The following is a 5,734-nucleotide window of genomic DNA, read 5'->3' as shown; positions in this document are numbered from 1 at the left end:
ACTTTTGAACCGTAAAAACGCCGTTTCAACCCTTTAATCCGTGTTTATGGCAAAAAAAAAACTATTATACCAGGTTCCTCACCATGTGTATGATCAAAACATGTTTATGGACCATTTTTAGGGTTTTTACATGGTTAGGAATGATTTTTGGCAATCAAGTTATGTTTATATGATATTAATCGAGTTTAAACGAGCCGAAAATCGATTATTTATGACATTTTTACCTAGTTTCTTGCTGGTTCTTGATGGAGAGCTGCTTGTGTCCAGAATTCTCATGAAAATGATTTCACAAAATATCTTAAACTTGTTTAATATTTAAAGGAAAACCAAGGGTAAACAAGTTTTTTTTGGCGGGCTGGGTTGTTGGGCCCCCTTTTGGGCCCATTTGGCCCACTTTTCTCGATTTACGTGCCTGAACGTGAAATGTCGAGTCCAAATTTATTTCGGGTTCGGTTTTTGGCGACAAAAATATATCGGGTGCGACAAACGGAGCGAAAACGAGCATTTTTTGGCTATTTTTGTGTAAATTTATAAAAACATACTATATGTTTGTAAAAATCAAAAATATTTTCACGGATCGCTTAAAACATTTCCAATAAGTGTTTGGTAAGTCTTTTTCGGCTTAACGGATGATACAATGCTTGGTTTGTAACTATCTTTCGCGTTTAAATCTATAGTGGGTAGTTAAACGAGCATGTTTTTGTTTAACTTGTTTGCTATCGAACTAAGGCCATATTACTAATATTTTAGCTTGCATAGATCGTATATCACTTATAGATGGCACCCCGGGATATCCGGACCATAACCAGACCCGTTTGGTTATTCGTTTGTTCGTTACGCAATAAGTGGTTAAACGCTTATTCGAGTTTGTAAGTACTAAGGTGTACTAAGTTTTGCCACGGATGTCACACATTATCACTATCAACTCGGAGAGGAATCGTCTATAGGTGAGTTCTAGCCCCTTTACTCAATGACGTTTTTCGGGGTTGTGTGCATACTCCTTTGTGATAGTTAATACACTTATCCTAAGTGATAAGTGTATGATATGTGTATGATTATGAATTGAATGTTAATATTATAGAATGTTTATATGTATGAATATGTGTATATATATTTATATACATAACTAAAAGATATGTAAAGTATGCACGTATGACAATGAATGAATGGATGATTGACGAGCAGGTACGATTGTATGGTTGTATGGTTATTCGAGACAGATGGACCAGGCCCTAATAATATCTGAGATAGAAGGGACCAACCCTAATAATATCTGAGACAGAAGGGACCGGACCCTAATAATATATGAGACAGAATGGGGCAGACCCTAATAATATCTGTGGCAGAAGGGACCATACCCTAATAATATATGAGATGGTAGAGATAGAATAGCTTATGGTATACCATAGGGAATTATGAAGGAAAGTATGTAAGTGCGTATGTATGTAAAGTATTTATGAAAGAAGTAATAGTAAGTAAAGTACGAAATACGTATCTTTGCACACGTATACGTAAGGATACAAATGTAATGTATGTTAATTGATTAACCAGAACTCACTCAGCGTAGCTAACTTTTAATATGCACGCAGGTGAATAGAATGAGGCAGGTTGCTTGATGGAGACACGTGGCAATAAAGTGAAGGCTGACATCGAAAAGAAGGAAGACCCACGTGTTATTATATTATCATTAAAGACTTATGTTATTTTGTTTAAAACAAGTACTTATGTTTTGTTGAATGTGTGACTTTAATATTCCGTGAATGGTTTTAATTAACTTTGATTTCCGAATTATGTGAATGAGTATATCCAACATGCACGAATGTAGGGTTTTCGAGACCGGGGCCTTACACCGTTTTTGTCACGTTGCTAATTTGTGACCATTGTTGTTTATCACTAAATATTTGACCAAATTTAGTTTATTTGCAACCGTTATTGTTGGCCGTAAATTTAAAAAGATGATATATTTTGATTCTTTGCGTGCATATATAATTTAAACGCATTATTGGTTGGTTGTGGTCATAGTGATGATACAATACTCCTCTAAGTTATTTTTGTTCATCTAATAATTTATGAACTTGGTTTATAAATTCCAAATAATAATTTACTTGTTAAAAACATGATGGGCGTCTATGAAATATAAATACCTTTAAAATGGGATAAAAGAACCGGTGCATATGTAATTTATTTTACATATCTCCAAAAAACTAATTTTTTTAACAATTAATACATAATTATCTATCCTGGCGAATTAAATTGATTATCTAATCCCTATATAATAAATCATCATAGGCAATTAAAACAATTGTGCTTTATTTTATCTTTTTTTATATGGTCATGAAATTAGGATATCATACTCTTAAGAGAAACTCTATATGTAGTTAATCTCACAAGTACGCATAAAACAAGGAGCCCCGTCGCCCCGACACCTGTGAAAAGCTTGGCCGAACAAGAGTGTCTACACACAAAACTTGATCTAGTCGATGCAAAAGGAAGAAGAACACAAAAACACTGTTTTGAAAGTCATAAAACAAACAAACAAACATGTCAAAGTACTCTCTTTCTCTATTTGTTAACACTCAACACAAACCATATTGAACTATATGCATTATCGTATATGCCTCCATTAATCAACACCTTGAAACCCATGACTGCTGGACCATCTTCATTGACTATTTACTTTGAAGTTGACATTTCTTATTGACGCTTTGCAATAGAAAAGACTCAAAAGAGTACTTTTTCTAGAATGGATAGTGCTTCAGACATACGGGGCCGAAAAACGGCCTCTGATTGACAACAATCACGGGCGAGACTTGCAACTATGAAAGCCTCCTTTCGTGAGTATCGGCCTTCCAGCTTTACATCCATGATCCTGCATAATGTTTTTGGTTCTATCAGTGGCCTTACCCAGGCTAATAAGTTACGCTCTTCGCGACACCGTTTATTATCAATGGCACGCCGCCCTGTAATGAGTTCCAACAACACTATTCCAAAGCTATATACGTCACATTTTGTTGTAAGTTTCCTTGTTCACATAGGTGGCATTTTTTCATACAAGTGTTATGTCATTATTTTTATTTTACCCCTTTCATGTAAAAATTGGACAAATCAAGAGGAAATGAATTGAAAAGAACCTGTAGCTAGATATTCTAGGGCGGTGTAACCTTCTGTGCCCATGACTTGGGTTGTTACATGACTCTCATCACCTGTTGGACCAGCTTTCGCAAAACCAAAATCTGAGAGCTTTACATTGTAGTCCTAAAAACCCAAAAAGTAAACTGAGTTTATTATGAAACAAGACCATAATAAAAATATTGGTGAATATGCAATTTAACCATGGGATATACAACTACACATACCATATCTAGCAGGATGTTAGAAGATTTAAAATTGCGATAAATAACTTTAGATTCAGAAGAATGCAAGAAAGAGAGCCCTCTAGCAGCTTCTACCGCCACTTTAATCCTTAGATGCCATGAAAGCGGTTGTTCACTCCCTAAAATGGGACATACATATATGCATACATGGACAAATGTAAATAAACATGAAACAATTAGATGAATAATAAAAAAATGCATATGACTTAGAACATATACATCAAGAAAAAAAACTTACACGCACGACCGGAAAGAAGATTCTCTAAGCTGCCTTGAGGCATGAATTCATATACCAACAGCCTATTTCTCCTTCACAACAGTAACCAATGAGGTTTACCAGATTTGGATGATGGAGTTGACCAAGATAATTAACTTCTGACTGCAAATTAAATACAATTTCAGCTTACAACAACTATAACAACTAAGGAAATAATTATATAGTATTAAAACACTTACCAACCACTCTTTATGGCCTTGAAAACTTTCGGGATTCAGTGCCTTCACTGCAACAGCGATTCTAGATACACCAGGTTCTGCTGGTAAGAGGGTTTCTTTATTGAGCCATCCTTTGTGTATGTAGCCAAAACCACCTTCTCCTAGAAGAGCATCAGGACAAAAGTATCTAGTAGCAATATTAAGCTCATAAAATGTGAACATCTTCAAATGTGTGGAGAATGTCATATTCCCATTCCTTGGACTCAAACTTGGTTGATTTTGAGCACACGTATAGCTATGTTGTGGTGGAAGCGGTAAAGGATACGCAACTAGTTTCTTGCTACTGCTTCTGTATGTATCGTTCGGCCCTCCTAAAATAATTATAAATCTCGTAAAATGTTAAAACAAGTTGAAATTGCCATAGGAAAAGCATGCTTTCTATATGTGTGTCAGTCTAATATATATACAAATGCTTTCTATATGCTTCTGTATATCAAGAATTTACAACAGATCAAACAATTCGCAATTATCTTGGTTGTACACTTAAAACACAAATGTCTATGAATGCACAAAATCGCTGTAAATTACAATAATCTCACAAGCAAAGTTTAAACTCCTTTTCTGTAGTTCAGTAAGATCAAATGGCCATTGTTGATCTAAAAAAATTATTGTTAATGAATGAGAATTCATTAAACTCATTTTCACAAATTGAAACCTTCCTTCGGTTTGCAGAGTCGTACTCATGAGAATCACTTCTTCTTTATAAGAGGAATAGGTGAGGCTTGGTTAAAATCTTTGACAACAGTTTCTTGATCCTTAGATGTTCTACACACCCGATCTTGACAAAAACATTTGAAGTCCGGATCAGTGGAGACTTCAGGGTTTTAAAATTAGACGGGAAGGTTCTATATATGTGTTTTTTGTCACAAATGTTTGATGATTATAAAAATAAATCAAACAAGGGAATAATAAAACTTGATGACTATGAGGGACGGGCACGACAATCTGCAGATGAACATCTAGTTTCTTCTCCTACACCCGAGCATAAGAGAGGCAAATACTTGGCGGATTATTTCAATACCCTTGATTTTAGTATTTCTAAAGATATGGTAACAACATGGTGACTTCTATCACCTTCGAAACCTCCAATGACCACCCTAATTTCCTTAAAACATTTGAAGATACAACCTGTGTCTTTCATTTTTGAACTGTGTTGAAAACAAAATTTACAAAAATGGTAGAATGGCTTTTGTGTTTTCACTTGAAACTTTCTGATTCTAGACCGTTCCCTTCGACTTTGGTAAACAGTAAGATCATTGATTTATTTGATTTGTATCTCATGGTAAAGGCTTAAGGGGGTTTATAACTTGTAAGCATGTTAGCGAGTTTATCTTACGGGTGTGAATACTGCATCAACAATGGGTTTAGAAACTTACGATGGGATCATGATTCGTATCTTGTGCATCCAATACTTGGTTTATCTTGAACTACAAGGGTTAACGAGTAGCAAATAACGCTAAGGACGTTGATGAAGATGTAAAGGCACACCAACTCCTAGAGGATACAATAGCATGGAGAAATTATACAAACAAGCTGATCAATATTGTAGGTAATTTCCATCTTATTAGGCTCGTCACGTGTAAGTGGGTTTATGAGGTAATTACAATTGGGCTTTTATATTTGGGCTTTACTTGTTGGTCAAGTTAGGGTCTCTCTATAAATACATAGCCATGTTAGGGTTATTGTATTGTGAGAGGGATTATTGTATTCAAGTTTTGAGCTAGTTTCTTGAGTGTAATAATATGTGAGGTTTACCTTAAATATTGTGTGCTCGTTTGTGTTTCCGTTATCAATTCATTCTTGAATTGGTATCAGAGCCAGTTAAGCGGTTCTTGTTTTAATTGATCAATTTCGTGATCGATTAT

The 5,734-nt window shown here is 35.0% G+C and overlaps 1 pseudogene; it reads right to left on the bottom strand.

Annotated features, from left to right (window-relative positions):
• Positions 1-2,721: 2,721 nt before the first annotated feature.
• LOC143586781 (putative serine/threonine-protein kinase PBL3) lies at positions 2,722-5,010 on the bottom strand (annotated as a pseudogene).
• Positions 5,011-5,734: the final 724 nt, after the last annotated feature.

The sequence above is a fragment of the Bidens hawaiensis genome, unplaced genomic scaffold, assembly GCF_021521415.1.
Source record: "Bidens hawaiensis isolate Kalapana, Puna unplaced genomic scaffold, B.hawaiensis_p1.1 tig00034981_1, whole genome shotgun sequence".
Lineage (NCBI taxonomy): Eukaryota > Viridiplantae > Streptophyta > Magnoliopsida > Asterales > Asteraceae > Bidens > Bidens hawaiensis.
Note: the sequence above shows the minus strand (reverse complement) of the source record. Positions and strands in the feature narration are given on the sequence as shown.